This window comes from Nelumbo lutea, chromosome 7 (genome assembly GCF_056320005.1).
Source record: "Nelumbo lutea isolate HS-2025 chromosome 7, American lotus-T2T, whole genome shotgun sequence".
NCBI classification, from domain to species: domain Eukaryota; kingdom Viridiplantae; phylum Streptophyta; class Magnoliopsida; order Proteales; family Nelumbonaceae; genus Nelumbo; species Nelumbo lutea.
Window position 1 is genome coordinate 40,673,099 of NC_142690.1, and position 18,369 is coordinate 40,691,467.

Below are 18,369 nucleotides of genomic sequence, written 5' to 3' on the forward strand. Positions count from 1 at the left end.
AATGGTCGTTTTGTCATCTTATGAAACACTCGGACAAGCCCAACAGCAAATGGATAGCCCATTTTCTGGTGCGTTCCGTCATTACTGAATTACCCATCCTCATGCTAATGATGGAAGGCCTTTAGAGAGTTCATCATATGAATCTACCTATCACATGCACTCATATTAATTGGAGAGAACAGTTAATTATGCCCTAGTTTGATTTAGGTCAAACCAAAGTGGCTCCCACAGACTTTCATAAAGTCAGATTTCGGTGGGCCTTTAATCGGCTAAGGTTCCGTACGTAACCTCTTGATGAGGTGTGGGGCCCACCACTGAGGGAGGTCATCCAATAACCAAAAGGGACACCATGGCAATGATGTGCATTCAGCCATGGTGTGCACAAGAGCCACTATCGAATGAGCCTGGGCCAAGTACTTATGGCCCATGTACACAGCACATCACACATCCATACATCTCATGCAGGAATAAATTGATCTAATCAATTAATTATCTATAAGGCCCATTGGAAGCCCGTTAAACTTCCATAATATTAACCATTAATATTATATATGTATATGGGCTGAATTAGGGTTACCCAGTTCGGCTCATATTATCCTTTAAAGGGTTTTTAGCAGTTTTAACAATTTAATACTGGGCCTTTACAGGTTGGGCCGAATTAACCATTCAATTAAATATCAATCCTCAGGCATATTAGTGGGAAAATTAGGACTGACTTTTAGCCTAGATTAAACCCTAGATTTGGTCCAAACAGTTTGAACCAATCTTGGTTTGAATGGGTCTAGGGTTTGATCTCTAATTAAATCCTTAATTCAAGAAAATAATCTAAAATTAAATAATTGATAAAAGAAAATCAAGAATCAGTTAATCAGGGCTGTTTGCACACTCCATCCTGCAAAACAGAGGTTAGATCACAGATTGCAATTTCACAAACTACAAATCGTAGATATCGAATCTCCCATCTACGAAATCTCCTTCTCTGTTCCGCCATCTTCGACCCAAAAATAAAAATAAATAGAAATCCTATTTTTATTAATTATTACATCAGATCGAATGCCTATACATTGAGTCTAAAAACAAAAAAAAACTATTTAGAGACCAAACGTAATAAATAAATTCAATAAACTGCAAATCTTGCAATTCTCCTTGCGCAAATCAAGAATTCGATCTCCTCTTGTACGAACAGCCCATAAATCAAGAAAATCAGATAGAACTATTCTAAACAATAATCAGATTTATATAAAATTAATTTCAGATTATTTGCCCATCTGTTTTGGGAACAAATTTCCCAAAACCCATATTTGCGCAAATTGGGTAGAATGCGCAGGTTCAGATTTGAAACAGAATGGTTCAAGATTTGAACCATGGCTCTGATACCATTGAAGGGATAGGAAATACATCACATGGATGCCCAAAGATAGCAGAATAAGGGGGCAAATTTCAAAAATTTTTCTCTCCCTTCAACTGGGAATCGAATTTCCTATTTAGAAAATCTTATTTTCAATGATCATTTTTGAACCGTAAATTGAACTAGATCTGAACCAAAAGGAGTAGGGAGAGATAATACCTGATACAGAGAAAATCTTATTTTCACGCCCAAGGTAGGATCCAAAATCTACTCCCATTGAAAATGGCGCAGTGCAGGGAGGAGCAGAATCAACAGTGTTCTTCCAAAAGAACATGATCCTTCTCAAGAATCACCTGGACGGCTTGTGAATACAACTCCCACCAATCTTTTCTCAAAAAGATTGGAATCAATATCCAATCTTGATTTCTCCCAAAGAATGGAGATCAAACTGATGTATGCTGTGGCTGCAGGAAGGAGGCAGCTAGAGAGTATTTGCAGGGAGCAGAATTCTCTCTTATGTGATTTCAGCTCTAAAGACAAGACTATCTGTTGCTGATGACTGTGTGTCTAAAGGCTGCCGACCCCTCTTCCTTTTATAGACTTAAAGGGATCAGCTCCTAATCCCATTAGGAGTTGCTAAACCAAATCATATCTGGATTATAGTCCCTTTAAGTGATTAGGGATAACCCTTATCTTATCTGCAGATTAGATCAACCATCTCCTAATCTAATTAGGAAGTTTCCAGATCTAAATCTCATTTAGATCTTGGACTCTTTGAGTCGATAGGGTGTGGGCCCAATCCTATGAGTTGATCTTATCTCAGAATTTGCCCCTTAAAAGACTAATCAGATTAGCCCAGTTCGAAATGGGCTTAAGGCCCATTTAAGGTTATTTTTCATTTAGCCTTCCAAACTGCTGCCCAGTTGGGCTTCCTTGTATGGCGTGGGACCCAAACATTGATCTACACATCTGCCACATGGGTTCAGCCCAGCCTTTGTTACAAGGCCTGGCCGAATACACTGTTATGGACAGTGCACCCCATGAAACCCATCAAATGGGCTCTATGGGCCCAACACTTACCCTAAGTGGTCCCAGTGCCAAGCCACCTTGTAACACCCAGGGACTGTGGGGAGATGCAAGATTAGCCCATCAGGTATTATCCTCAATGGTCTTACACTTAATCTCTCAGCCCATAATGATCATACACTGCCCGACAAGAGAGGACCTCTCCCTCGGCTGCAAGGAATAATTGATAGGAATCTGTGCTCACGTGTCATCCTGTTGTTTCTTGTGAATGACAGAGTTTTTGGAGAAGAACACTGCTGATTCTACTCCATCTTGCACTGTGCCATGTTCTGTGGGAGTAGTCTTTGGATCCTTCCTTTGGCGTGAACACCTGCATTGGGAGTGAGGGGATAGGAAGTCCATCACATGGACGCCCAAAGAATGCGGAATAAGGGGGGCGGATTTCAAAAATTTTTCTCTCCCTTCAACTGGGAATCGAATTCCCTATTTAGAAAATCATATTTTCAATGATCATTCTTGAACCATAAATTTAACCAGATCTGAACCAAAAGGAATAGGAGAGATAATACCTGATATAGAGAAGTAGTATCTCCCAATGGAGGTGTTCACTCCCAAAGAAGGATCCAAAATCTACTCCCACTGAAGATGGCGTGGTGCAGGGTGGAGCAGAATCAGCAGTGTTCTTCCAAAAGAACTTGACCCTTCTCAAAAATCACCTGGACGGCTTGTGAATATAACTCCCACCAATCTTTTCTCCAAAAGATTGGAATCAAGATCCAATCTTGATTTCTCCCAAGAACTGGAGATCGAATTGCTGTAGGTAACGGCTATAGGAAGGAGGTGGCAAGAGAGTATTTGCAGGGTGCAGATTCTCTCTTCTGTGATTTCAGCTCTAAAGACAAGACTATCTGTTGCTTGCTTGTGATGTCTCTAAAGGCTGCCGGCCCCCTTTTCTTTTTATAGACTTAAAGGGATCAGCTCCTAATCCCATTAGGAGTTGCTAACCCAAATCATATCTGGATTATCCCTTATCTTATCTGCAGATTAGATCAGCCATCTCCTAATCTAATTAGAAAGTTTCCAGATCTAAATCTTATTTAGATCTTGGACTCTCTAAGTGGATAGAGTGTGGGCCGAATCCTATCAGTTGATCCATCTCAGAATTCGCCCCTTAAGTGACTAATCAAATTAGCCTAGATCAAAATGGGTTTAAGGCCCATTTAAGGTTATGTATTCATTTAGCCTTCCAAACTGCTGCCCAGTTGGGCTTCCTTGTATGGCATGGGACCCAAACATTGATCTACACATCAGCCACATGGGTTAAACCTAGCCTTTGTTACAAGGCCTGGCCGATACACTGTTATGGAGAATGCACCCCCTGAAACCCATCAAATGGGCTCTATGGGCCCAACACTTACCCTAAGTAGTCCCTGGGCCAAGCCACCTTGTAACACCCAGGGACTGTGGGCAGATGCAAGATTAGCCCATCAAGTATTGTCCTCAATGGTCTTACACTTAACCTCTCATCCCATAATGATCATACACTGCCCGACAAGAGAGGACCTCTCCCTCGGCTACAAGGAACAGTGTTGCAGTCTCTCTTATATGGATCCCGGGAATTAAAACCTTTTGCAAATCATTTCGAAACCATAATTTCTATACTTTTATCTCTTATAAAATATATTTCGCAAAACAAATCTCAACGATTGAAATCGACTGCCGGCAGTCTTGGTTTCCATCAGTGAGAGTGCACCCCCGATCATTACCTTTGTCCGACAAAGGGGCTGATCCTGTCACTATGATCACCCACTCAAATGAATTCTCAGGCTGTCCCAACATACCCAGGTTTTGAGCCCCGCTAAGGATCTCACTGATTGGTACATCAAAGACAGCCCAATCCGACACCTAGTGCAGTATCAAAATCGAGTCTAGGGGTCGGGTATAACTTTCCAGTTTTGCCCATCAATCTCCAAGGTCCAAGGCAATATTGGAAATCTGGTCCAGTTCAAAGATTCAAATAATCCTACACTGTATGTGCCTATGGTCTCACCCTAGTAGCTGAGACAAGCCACCCCTACCGACTTGGTGGCACCACAATGTTAGCCTTGTCAAGATAGGTCTCCCCAGACCGACCCACTGGCTGTGAACATTGTAAACTAACACGAGTCTGATTAAGTGTCCAGTTTAAGGGTATTACACAGAAACATACCAAGGGAACATGAATCAAATATGCACTTTTATTCATTTACAATAAACTCATAAAGTACATTATTTTGATTGAAGCTAAGGGCATACAAAACTGTCTAACAGCGGCAGCCTTTAGATGAATGAGATATTCACATCCTCTTGAGTGTTGAAATCACAGAAGGAAAAATTAAGCCTCCCTGCAGAATTCTTTCTTGCCGCATCCCTGTTCTTGCCGCCCCTGTTTGCCAATTCGATCTCCAATTGTGAGAGAAGTCAAGATTCTCTAAAGGCTTGACCCAAGTACCATTTAGTGTAAATGTTAGGCCCAATAAAAGTCCATGGTGATGGACTCAGGGGTTCACTGTTTCCTACAATGAATTCGGCCAAGCCTTGTAACAATGGCTGGGCTGAACTCATGTGGCTGATGTGTAGATCAATGTTTAGGTCCCACGCAATACAAGGATATCCAACAGGACAGCAATTTGGAGGTTAAGTGAGCACATAGACATAATGGACCTAAAGCCCAATTCGAACTGGCTTAATGAGATTAATTAAAGAGGCGTGGTTCTGGGATTTAGATCTGCAGATAGGATATAGGATTGTCCCTATCCACTCAAAGAGTCCAGATCCAAATAAAGATATGGATCAGGAAACTCCTTATTAGATTAGGAGGGTTGATCTTTATCTATAGATAAGATAAGAGATTATCCGTATCTCTTTGAAGATGACACCCCTATCATCTTATGAAACACTTAGACAAGCCCAACAACAAATGGATAGCCCTTCAGAGAGTTGGAATAAGGGGCGAATTTCAAAAATTTTTCTCTACCTTCAACTGGGAATCACATTCCCTATTTAGAAAATCATATTTTCAAGGATCATTCTTGAACCTTAAACTGAACCAAATCAGAACCAAAAGGAATAGGAGAGAATAATACCTGATACGAAGAAGTAATATCTCCCAACGAAGGTGTTCACGCCCAAGGAAGGATCCAAAGACTGCTCCCACTGAAGATGGCGTAGTGCAGGATGGAGCAGAATGAGTAGTGTTCATCCACAAGAACTCTGTCCTTCGCAAGGATCAATAGAATGGTACGTGAGCACAGCTTCCTTTCAATCCTTTCTCAAAGAACTGATGTCAAGATCCAATCTTGACTTCTCCCACAACTGGAGATCGAACTGGCAAACACGGCGGCAAGAACAGGGAGGCGGCAAGAGAATATTCGCAGGGTGCAGAATTCTCTCTTATTGATTTCAGCACTAAAGAGGATCTGATGTATATTTCCTAAAGGCTGCCGCCGTCTCCTTCTTTTTGTTAACTTAAAAGATCAGCTCCTAATCCCATTAGGAGCTGCTTATCCAAATCATATTTGGATCAGCCCTCTCTTCTAGTGATAAGGATAAACCCTTATCTTATCTGCATATTAGATTAGCTTTCTCCTAATCCCATTAGGAGGTTCCTAGATCTGAATGTGTGATTCAGATCTGTACTCTCTGATTTGATAGGATTAAGACCCTATCCTATCTGCTAATCCATCTCAGAATTCGCCCCTAAATAATAGCCCAGTTCAAAATGGGCTTTAGGCCCATTAAGCTTATATGCTCACTTAGCCTTCCTAACTGCTGCCCAGTTGGGCTTCTTTGTATGGCATGGGACCCAAGCATTGATCTACACATCAGCCACAAGGGTTCGGCCCATCCTTTGTTACAAGGCCAAGTCGAATACACTGTTGAAGACAGTGCACCCCCTGAAACCCATCGAATGGGCTCTATGGGCCCAACACTTACCCTAATTGGTCCCTAGGCCAAGCCACCTTGTAACACCCAGGGACTGTGGGCAGATGCAAGATTAGCCAATCAGGTATTATCCTCAATGGTCTTACACTTAACCACTGAGCCATTAATGATCATACACTGCCCGACAAGAGAGGACCTCCCCCTCGAAGTCAAACAATTTGACGGCAGAGTCATAACGGATGTTCCAACTTCTAGAAGTTTGCTTAATTCCATAAATGGATTTATTAAGTTTACATACCATGTTTTCCTGACCCGCAACTATGAAGCCTTGCGGCTGGTGCATATTAAAATATTCAGTAAGATCTCCATTCAGGAATGCAGTTTTGACATCCATTTGCCAAATCGCATAATCATGATATGCTGCTACAGCTAACAGGATCCTAATGGATTTAAGCATGGCCACAGGCGAAAAGGTTTCCTCATAATCGATGCCCTCTTTCTGAGTGTACCCTTTCGCCACCAGACGAGCCTTGAAGGTCTCAACCTTACCATTGGGGCCCTTCTTCCTCTTGTAAATCCATTTGCAACCGATTGCTTTTACCCCGGAGGGCGGATCTACTAGAGTCCAGATGCCATTGGTCTCCATTGAGCCCATCTCTGCTCTCATGGCCACCACCCACTTCTGGGAATCTATGTCTAACATAGCTTCTGTGTAAGTCACGGGATCCTCCTCACTAGTCAAGGTTTCCACCAGGTAACTATCCTGGTCACAACCATAACGGACTGGTGGCTTGGATACCCGAGTGGATTTTCTAGGTTGGTCACTACCTGAAACTTGTGGGACATCTCCTACTGCTCCTGAGCTCCCCGATCAAGAACAAATTCTTGACGATGGGTGTCTAAGATATAGTCGGTTTCCAAGAATTGCGCATTACGACTGCAGAACACTTTCTGCTTACTTGGATCATAGAATTGGTAACATACAGAGCCTTTTGGGTAGCCTACAAATAGGCAACGCTGGTCTTGAATTCTAACTTGTCTGCACTCGTTCTTTTATCGTGTTCTGGACAACCCCAAATCTTCAAGTGTCTGACACTTGGTTTCTTTCCGGTCCAAAGTTCATATGGAGTATTCGGAACCGATTTGGCTGGAACCCAATTCAGCACATAAATCACAGTCTCTAATGCGAATCCCCAAAAGGATGTGGGTAACTCTGAGTGTATGAGAAGCGACCGGACCATATCCAATAAGGTCCTATTCCTACTCTCCGAAACACCATTAAGTTGTGGTGTAGCAGGAGGAGCTAATTGTGATACTATCCCATTATCCTTTAAGTAGACCCTGAATTCGTCAAAGAGATACTCGCCACCTCGATCTGATCGAAAGGCCTTAATGTCTCTTCCTAACTGTTTCTTGACCTCTTGTCTAAACGCTTTGACTTTTCAAAGGATTCAGACTTGTGTCTCATTAGGTACACGTAACCGTATCGTGAAAAATCATCTGTGAAGGTGATGAAATACACGTGTTGATTTCGTGTCCTAACACTCAGGGGACCACATACATCAGTATGTATTAGGTCAAGTGTGCTTGTACATCTTTCAGGCTTACCGTCAAATGGCCGTTTTGTCATTTTCCTTGTAGGCAAGGCTCACAGGTGGGAAGATCTTCTACAGTTAGAAAATGCAAAGGACCATCCTTTACCAACTTTGTGGTTCGGTCAACACCGATGTGGCCAAGTCGGTAATGCCACAGACACGTGGGATTAACTGTATCACGGGCTCTCTTCTTGGGGATTTCAGCCGACGTAGTTTCGATTATGTTAGTTTCTAGAGAAGGATGTAGAACAAAGAGACTGTTCTCCAGTTCCCCGTATGCGATGAATCCGTTGTTTCTTTTAATAGTAATCGTATTACTAAAGAAGACAGAATAACCATCTGCACACAATTTTGAGACAGAAATCAAATTTCTCCTTAAATTTTGCACATAAAGACAGTCTTTCATTACAATTGTTCATTCTCTAAAAATTAACTCCACGGTTCCTATGGTCGTCACTGCAACAGTTGCAACAGTCCCCAAGTAGAGTGTGACTTCTCCTTCACTCAGCCTTCTGCTAACCTTGAACCTCTGCAGTGAGTTACACGCATGAGTTGAAGCCTTGGAGTCAATACACCAGGACGCAGAAGCTACCAACAAATTGGTTTCTATAACACAAGTTTCGAAGTTACCTTTCTTGGATTCCAGGCAGGCAGGACAGTTCCTTTTCCAGTGGCCGGTCTTCTTGCAGAAGTGACAGGAATCCGATGCTTTGTCTTTCTTATGCTTCTTGCTCTAAGTGGCTTTCTTCTGAGGCTTCTTTGCCTTCCTCTTTCTCTTGCCTGTCCTGCCAGCTTCAACAAGCATGGCTACAGGCTCATCCTTTCTAATCAGTTCTTCAGATCTTTGCAATATATTGTTGAGCTCTTGTAAGCTGACATTCAGCTTGTTCATGTTATTCAGTTTTCTGTTGAGGTCTATCCCGTAGAGGTACTCAAATTGGATCAGGGATCGATTTCTAGGTTTCGTCGTAAACCTAATTGGTTACTTCCAATTACGTAAATCAATGGTTCAAACCGCACTCAAAGGTAGGGCATTTCCCATTTTTATAGGAACTTCTGGACCAGAACTAGAAATAGTTCATGATGAACGGTTTAAAGGAAGGAGGCAATTAAGGATAGCATCTATCTGGGTTGCAAGGTCCAGCCCGGATCCAAGAGCCTCCTGTTCGTTGATGTATCCTATCATCCAAAGACAATGGTCGTGAACTTGTTGACCCTTAGACATTTGTGCGGTCATGAACTGGTTCAAAACCTTTTGTCGAGTAGAATGATTCTGCTCTTCATACATTGTCCTGAGACTGTCCAATATGTCATTGGCAAGTTCGATCTAATCGAATTGCCTCTGTATCGAGTTGTCCAAGGAGGCAATGATGTAACACCGGGCAAGAGAGTTTTTCTCCTCCCATTCTTGATAGTCTCTCCTTCGGGCCTTAGAAGCCCTATCACCCGGACGCTCTAGGGCAGGATTCTTTGCCACTTTGTCCTGCTTTTCAGAAGCTAGGACCAGCATAAGGTTCCTGTACCAGTCAGCATAGTTTGGGCCCTTCAACTTGTTGTCATCAAGCAGTTTTGCAAAATATCCATTTGCCATTTTCTGATAAAAGAGCAAACATCAGTCCACAACCTAATTTGATTCATGTTCATTTCATAGATATGGATTTTAATCAATGATCCATTTCCATTTATTCGTCTCTGAAATTTCCCTCCTTTCTCAGTGACGGAGACTACGGGTTGTATCTAGAAATGTGGGAAATTACATTGGGTGCATGGAGCCAACTGTTTCAGCTGCATAACCCCACCACCTTTCTGTGAAGGATCATATCCACTCATCATATGAGTTTTCCCTTTGGCCTCTGCCAGACAAGGTTCAGAGCCGTTTTTAGGTAAACCTTTCTGTCCAGTGAGTGTTTACCCATCATATTCGTGAACGCCAAGGTACCGTGAGAGAGTTCCCACATCGGTCTATGACGCCCCTATCATCTTATGAAACACTCAGACAAACCCAAGAGCAAATGGATAGCCCATTTTCTGGTGCGTTTCCTCATTACTGAAGGACCCATCCTCATTCTAATGATGGAAGGCCTTTAGAGAGTTCATCATATGAATCTCCCTATCACATGCACTCATATTAACTGGACGGAACAAAATGACGCCCTAGTTTGATTTAGGTCAAACCAAAGTGGCTCCCATTGACTTTCATAAAGGCAGATTTCGGTGGGCCTTAAATCGGCTAGGGTTCCGCACGTAACCTCTTGATGAGGTGTGGGGCCTACCATTGAGGGAAGTCATCCAATGACCAAAAGGGACACCATGGCAATGATGTGCATTCAGCCATTGTTTGCGCAAGAGCCACTATTGAATGAGCAAGGGCCAAGAACTTATGGCCCATGTAAACCATAGAATTGGTCCAAACAGTTTGAACCAATCTCGGTTCGAATGGGTCTAGGGTTTGATTTTTAATTAAATCCTTAATTCAAGAAAATAATATGAAATTAAATACTGAAAAAAAAAACAAGATTCAGTCAATCAGGGCTGTTCGCACAATCCTTCCTGCAAAACAGAGGTTAGATCACAGAATGCAGTTTCACAGACTACAAATCGTAGATAGTGTTTCTCTCATCTGCGAAATCTCCTTCTCTGCGAAATCTCCTTTTCTGCGCCGCCATCTTCGATCCAAAATAAAAAAATAAATAAATAAAAATCCTATTTCTATTAATAATTACATCAGATCGAATACCTATACATTGAGTCTAGAAAATAAAAAAAATTATTTACAGACCCAAAATAATTCAAGAACTGCAAAATCGCAGGTTCCCTACGCAAACCAAGAATTCGATCTCCTCTTGTACGAACAGCCCATAAATCAAGAAAATTATAAAGAACTATTCTAAATAATAATCAGATTTTTTTAAAATTAATTTCAGATTATTTGCCCATCTGTTTTGGGAACAAATTTCCCAAAAACCATATCTGCGCAAATTGGGTAGAACGCCTTCTCCCTTACTGCGCAGGTTCAGATCTGAAACAGAATGGTTCAAGATTTGAACTTGGCTCTGATACCACTGAAGGGATGAGAGATCCATCCCATGGACGCCCAAAGATTGCGGAATAAGGGGCGAATTTCAAAAATTTTTCTCTCCCTTCAACTGGGAATCACATTCCCTATTTAGAAAATCATATTTTCAAGGATCATTCATGAACCTTAAACTGAACCAGATCTGAACCAAAAGGAATAGGAGAGAATTATGCCTGATACGGAGAAGTAATATCTCCCAACGAAGGTGTTCACGCCCAAGGAAGGATCCAAAGACTGCTCCCACTGAAGATGTTGCAGTGCAGGATGGAGCAGAATCAGCAGTGTTCTTCCCCAAGAACTCTGTCCTTCGCAAGAATCAGTAGAATGGTACGTGAGCACAGCTTCCTTTCGATCCTTTCTCAAAGAACTGATGACAAGATCCAATCTTGACTTCTCCCACAACTGGGGATCGAACTGGAAAAACAGGGTGGCAAGAGAGTATTCGTAGGGTGCAAAATTCTCTCTCCTTGATTTCAGCACTAAAGAGGATTTGATGTATATTTCCTAAAGGCTGCCGCTCCCTCCTTCTTTTTGTTAACTTAAAAGATCAGCTCCTAATCCCATTAGGAGCTGCTTATCCAAATCATATTTGGATCAGCCCTCTCTTCTAGTGATAAGGATAAACCCTTATCTTATCTGCATATTAGATTAGCTTTCTCCTAATCCCATTAGGAGGTTTCCTAGATCTGAATGTGTGATTCAGATCTGGACTCTCTGAGTTGATAGGATTAAGACCTTATCCTATCTACTAATCCATCTCAGAATTTGCCCCTATATAAATAGCCTAGTTCGAAATGGGCTTTAGGCCCATTAAGCTTATGTGCTCACTTAACCTTCCTAACTGCTGCCCAGTTGGGCTTTATGGGCCCAACACTTACCTTAAGTGGTCCCTGGGGCAAGCCACCTTGTAACACCCAGGGACTGTGGGCAGATGCAAGATTAGCCCATTAGGTATTATTCTCAATGGTCTTACACTTAACCTCTCAGCCCTTGATGATCATACACTGCCCGACAAGAGAGGACCTCTCCCTCGGCTGCAAGGAACTGTGTTGCACTCTCCACTTATATGGATCCCGGGAATTAAAACCTTTTTGCAAATATTTTAGAAACCATAATATATATACTTTTATATCTCATATAAAATATACTTTGCAAAACAAATCTCAACGGTTGAAATCGTCTGCCGGCAGTCTTGGTTTCCAATAGTGAGAGTGTATCCCCGATCATTACCTTTGTCCGACAAAGGGGCTGATCCTGTCACTATGATCACCCACTCATTTGAATTATCGGATTGTCCCAACATACCCAGGTTTTGACCCCCGCTAAGGGTCTCACTGATTGGTACATCAAAGACAGCCCGATCCGACACATAGTGCAGTATCATAATCGAGTCTAGGGGTCAGGTGTAACTTTCCAGTTTTGCCCATCAATCTCCAAGGTCCAGGGCAATACTGGAAATCTGGTCCAGTTCAAAGAATCAATTAGTCCCACACTGAAAACGGCTCTAAACCTTGTCTGAAACTACGTCGGCTGAAATGCCCAAGAAGAGAGCCCGTGATACAGTTAATCCCACGTGTCTGTGGCACTACCAACTTGGCCACATCGGTGTTGACCGAATCACAAGGTTGGTAAATGATGGTCCTTTGGATTTTCTAACTGTAGAAGATCTTCCCACCTGTGAGCCTTGCCTACAAGGCAAGATGACAAAACGGCCATTTAACGGTAAGCCTGAAAAATGTACAGGCACACTTGACCTAATACATACTGATGTATGTGGTCCCCTGAGTCTTAGGACACGGAATCTTCATGTGTATTTCATCACCTTCACAGATGATTTCTCACGATATTGTTACGTGTACCTAATGAGACACAAGTTTGAATCCTTTGAAAAGTTCAAAGAGTTTAGACAAGAGGTCGAGAAATAGTTGGAGAGAGAAATTAAAGCCCTTTGATCTGATCAAGGTGGCGAGTATCTCTCTGACGAGTTCAGTGACTACTTAAAGGACAATGGGATAGTATCACAAATAGCTCCTCCTGCTACACCACAACTTAACGGTGTTTCAGAGAGGAGGAATAGGACCTTATTGGATATGGTCTGGTCATTTCTCATACACTCAGAGTTACCCACATCCTTTTGGGGTTATGCATTAGAGACTGCGATTAACATGCTGAATTGGGTTCCAACCAAATTGTTTCCGAACACTCCATATGAACTTTGGACCGGAAAGAAACCAAGTGTCAAACACTTGAAAATTTGAGGTTGTCTAGCACACGTTAAAAGAATGAGTATAGACAAATTGGAATCCAAGACCAGCCATTGCCTATTTGTGGGCTACCCAAAAGGCTTTATAGGTTACCTTTTCTATGACCCAAATGAGCAGAAAGTGTTCTGCAGTCAAAATGCCCAGTTCTTAGAGACCGATTATATCTTGGACACCCATCATTAGGAAATTGTTCTTGACGAGGAGAGCTCAGGAGCAGTAGGAGATGTCCCACAAGTTCCAAGTAGTGACCAACCTAGAAAATCCACTCGGGTATGCAGGCCACCTGTCCGTTATGGTTATGACTAGGATTTTTACCTAGTGGAAACCTTGACTAATGAGGAGGATCCAGTGACATACGCGGAAGCTATGTTGGACATAGATTCCTAGAAGTGGGTGGAGGCCATGAGAGCCGAGATGGACTCAATGGATACCAATGGAGTCTGGACTCTAGTAGATCCGCCCTCCGGGGTAAAAGCAATCAGTTGCAAATGGATTTACAAGAGGAAGAAGAGCCCCGATGGTAGAGTTGAGACCTTCAAAGCTCGTGTAGTTGCGAAAGGGTACACTCAGAAAGAGGGCATCGATTATGAGGAAACCTTTTCTCCTGTGGCCATGCTTAAATCCATTAGGATCCTGCTATCTGTAGCAGCATACCATGATTATGAGATTTGACAAATAGATGTCAAAACTGCATTCCTGAATGGAGATCTTACTGAATATATCTATATGCAGCAGCCGCAATGCTTCATAGCTGCGGGTTAGGAAAACAAGGTATGTAAATTAATAGATCCATTTATGAACTTAAGCAAGCTTCTAGAAGTTGGAACATCCGTTTTGATTCTGCCATCAAATTGTTTGACTTCGAGCAGAATCCGGATGAACCCTATGTTTACAGGAAGTACAGTGGTGATAAGGTTACCTTCTTGGTTCTGTATGTAGATCACATTCTACTCGTTGGGAATGATGTAGGAATGTTGACTACTATGAAAGTGTGGCTTTCACAACAATTCTCCATGAAAGATCTTGGAGAGGCCTCCTATATACTGGGTATTCGACTATATAGAGATAGATCGAATCGGATAATAGCATTATCCCAATCTGCCTACATTAACAAAATAGTCAAAAGATGCAGCACGGAAAACTCCAAGAAAGGAAATGTTCCTTTAAGGCACGGAGTCACTCTCTCCAAGAAGATGTCTCCCAAGACTTCTAAGGAGATTGATGGCATGAAAGACGTTCCCTATTCCTCTCCCGTAGGGAGCATAATGTATGCCATGCTGTGCACTCGCCTTGACATTGCTTAGGTAGTGAGTGTAGTAAGCAGATTTGAGGCCAATCCAGGAAAGGTGCACTGGACTGCTGTGAAAAACATACTTAAGTACCTTCAAAGGACAAAAGAGTTTTGTCTATTATTCGATGGTAGCTCACTACAGATCCAAGGGTATATAGATGCCGATTTCCAGTCAGATCAATTTGATAGAAAGTCTACATCCATATATGTTTTCAAGATAGGATCGTGTGCTGTTTCCTGAATGTCAACAAACAGGGGTCCTGAGTAGCAAATTAATAGTTCACAACCCAAGCCGAGTGCATTACCGTAAATGAGGCTGCCTTTTGAATGAAGCTGTTCATTCCTGAATTTGGAATTCAGCACATCACCCATTCTACTGTTGTGTGACAACAGGAGGTTGATGTTAAGAGGTAGCATCAGCGGAGAATGTGGTAGACCCATTGACTAAGCCACTGACACAGAAAGTGTTTGAGAAACACGTGGAAAGCATGGGACTCCGGCTAGTACCTGATTGGACCTAAGTGCAAATGGGATCTATTAGACAGTTTTGTATGCCCTTAGCTTCAACCAAAATGATGTACTTTATGGATTTATTGTAAATCAATAAAAGTGCATATTTGATTCATGTTCCCTTGGTATGTTTCTGTGTAATACCCTTAAATTGGACACTTAATGAGACTCGTGTTAGTTTAGAATGTTCACAGCCAGTGGGTCGGTCTGGGGAGACCTATCTTGACAAGGCTGACACAGTGGTGCCACCAAGTCGGTTAGGGTGGCTTGTCTCAGCTACCAAGGTGAGACCCTAGGCACACACAGTGTGGGATTAATTGAATCTTTGAACTGGACCAGATTTCCAGTATTGCCCTGGACCTTGGAGATTGATGGGCAAAACTGGACAGTTACACCCAACCCCTAAACTCGATTATGATACTGCACTAGGTGTCGGATTGGGTTGTCTTTGATGTACCAATCAGTGAGATCCTTAGCGGGGTCAAAACCTGGGTATGTTGGGACAGTCTTAGAATTCATCTGAGTGGGTGATCATAGTGACAGGATCAGCCACTTTGTCGGACAAAGGTAATGATCGGGGATGCACTCTCACTAATGGAAACCAAGACTGCCGGCAGCCGATTTCAATCGCTGACATTTGTTTTGCAAAATATATTTTATATGAGATATAAAAGTATATAAATTATGGTTTTGAAAATATTTGCAAATGGTTTTAATTCCCGGGATCCATAGATGATAGAGTGCAACACTATTCCTTGTAGCCGAGGGAGAGGTCCTCTTTTGGCGGGTAGTGTATGATCATTATGGGCTGAGAGGTTAAGTGTAAGGCCATTAAGGATAATACCTGATGGGCTAATTTTGCACCTGCCCACAGTCCAAGGGTGTTACAAATTGGATTGGCCCAGGGACCACTTAGGGTAAGTGTTGGGCCCATAGAGCTCATCTGATGGGTTTCAAGGGGTGCACTGGGCTGAACTCATGTGGCTGATGTGTATATCAATGTTTGGGTCCACGCCATACAAGGAAGTCCAACTGGGCAGCAGTTTGGAAGGCTGAAGGGGGCGGCAGCCTTTAGACACATCACAACAGACAACCAACAGTCTTGTCTTCAGAGCTGAGATCACAGAAGAGAGAATTCTGCAACCTACAAATACTCTCTTGCCGCCTCCTTCCTGCAGCCGCCGCATATAGCAGTTTAATCTCCATTACATGGGAGAAATCAAGATTGGATCTTGATTAGGAGTTGTATTCACAGGCCGTCCAAGTGATTCTTTGGAAGGATCAAGTTCTAGGGAAGAACACTGCTGATTCTGCTCCATTCTGCACTGCGCCATCTTCAGTGGGAGCAGATTTTGGATCCTACCTTGGGCGTGAACACCTCCATTGAGAGATATTGTTTCTCTGTATCAGGTATAATCTCTCTCTCCTCCCTTTGGTTCAGATCTGGTTCAGTTTATGGTTCAAGAATCATTTTTGAAAATATGATTTTCTAAATAGGGAATTCGATTCCCAGTTGAAGGGAAAGAAAAAGTTTATGAAATTCGCCCCCTTTATTCCGCAATCTTGGGCATCCATATGATGGATTTCCTATCCCTTCATCAGGAAATCGTTCTTGATGAGGAGAGCTAAGGAGCAGTGGGAGATGTCCCACAAGTTCCAGGTAGTGACCAACCTTGAAGATCCACTCGGGTATCCAGGCCACCTGTCCGTTATGGTTATGACCAGGATAGTTACCTGGTGGAAACCTTGACTAGTGAGGAGGATCCCGTGACTTACGCGGAAGCTATGTTGGACATAGATTCCCAGAAGTGCGTGGAGGCCATGAGAGCAGAGATGGACTCAATGGAAACCAATGGAATCTGGACTGTTGTAGATCCGCCCTCCGGGGTAAAAGCAATCGGTTGCAAATAGATTTACAAGAGGATGAAGGGCCACGATGGTAGTGTTGAGACCTTCAAAGCTCGTCTAGTTGCGAAAGGGTACACTCAGAAAAAGGGCATTGATTATGAGGAAAACTTTTCGCCTGTGGCCATGCTTAAATCCATTAGGATCCTGTTAGCTGTAGCAGCATAGCATGATTATGAGATTTAGCAAATGGATGTCAAAATTGCATTCCTGAATGGAGATCTTACTGAATATATCTATATGCAGCAGCCGCAAGGCTTCATAACTGTGGGTCAGGAAAACATGGTATGTAAACTTAATAGATCCATTTATGGACTTAAGCAAGCTTCTAGATGTTGGAACATCCGTTTTGTCTTTGCGGTCAAATTGTTTGAATTCGAGCAAAATCCAGATGAACCCAGTGTTTATAGGAGGTATAGTGGAGATAAGGTTACCTTCTTGGTTCTGTATGTAGATCACATTCTACTCATTGGGAATGATATAGGAATGTTGACTACTGTAAAAGTGTGGCTTTCACAACAATTCTCCATGAAAGATCTTGGATAGGCCTCCTATATATTGTGTCTTCGACTCTATAGAGATAGATCAAAGCAGATTATAGTATTATCCCAATCTTCCTACATTGACAAAATAGTAAAACATACAGCATGGAAAACTCCAAGAAAGGAAATGTTCCTTTCAGGCACGGAGTCACTTTCTCCAAGAATATGTCTCCCAAGACTTCTGAGGAGATTGATGGCATGAAAGACGTTCCCTATGCCTCTGTCGTAGGGAGCATCATGTATGCCATGCTGTGGGAGCTGTTAGACAGTTTTGTATGCCCTTAGCTTCAATCAAAATGATGTACTTTATGAATTTATTGTAAATGAATAAAAGTGCATATTTGATTCATGTTCCCTTAGTATGTTTCTGTGTAATACCCTTAAACTAGACACTTAATGAGACTCGTGTTAGTTTAGAATGTTCACCGCCAGTGAGTCGGTCTAGGGAGACCTATCTTAACAAGGCTGACACTGTGGTGCCACCAAGTCGGTTGGGGTGGCTTGTCTCAGCTACTACGGTGAGACCCTAGGCACACACAGTGTGGGATTAATTGAATCTTTGAACTGGACCAGATTTCCAGTATTGCCCTGGACTTTGGAGATTGATGGGCAAAACTAAAAAGTTAAACCCGACCCCTAGACTCGATTATGATACTACACTAAGTGTCGGATTGGGCTGTCTTTGATGTACCAATCAGTGAGATCCTTAGCAGGGGTCAAAACCTAGGTATGTTGGGACAGTCTGAGAATTCATCTGAGCAGGTGATCATAGTGACAGGATCAGCCCCTTTGTCGGACAAAGGTAATGATCGGGGATGCACTCTCACTGATGGAAACCAAGACTGCCGGCAGCCGATTTCAATCGTTGAGATTTGTTTTGCAAAATTT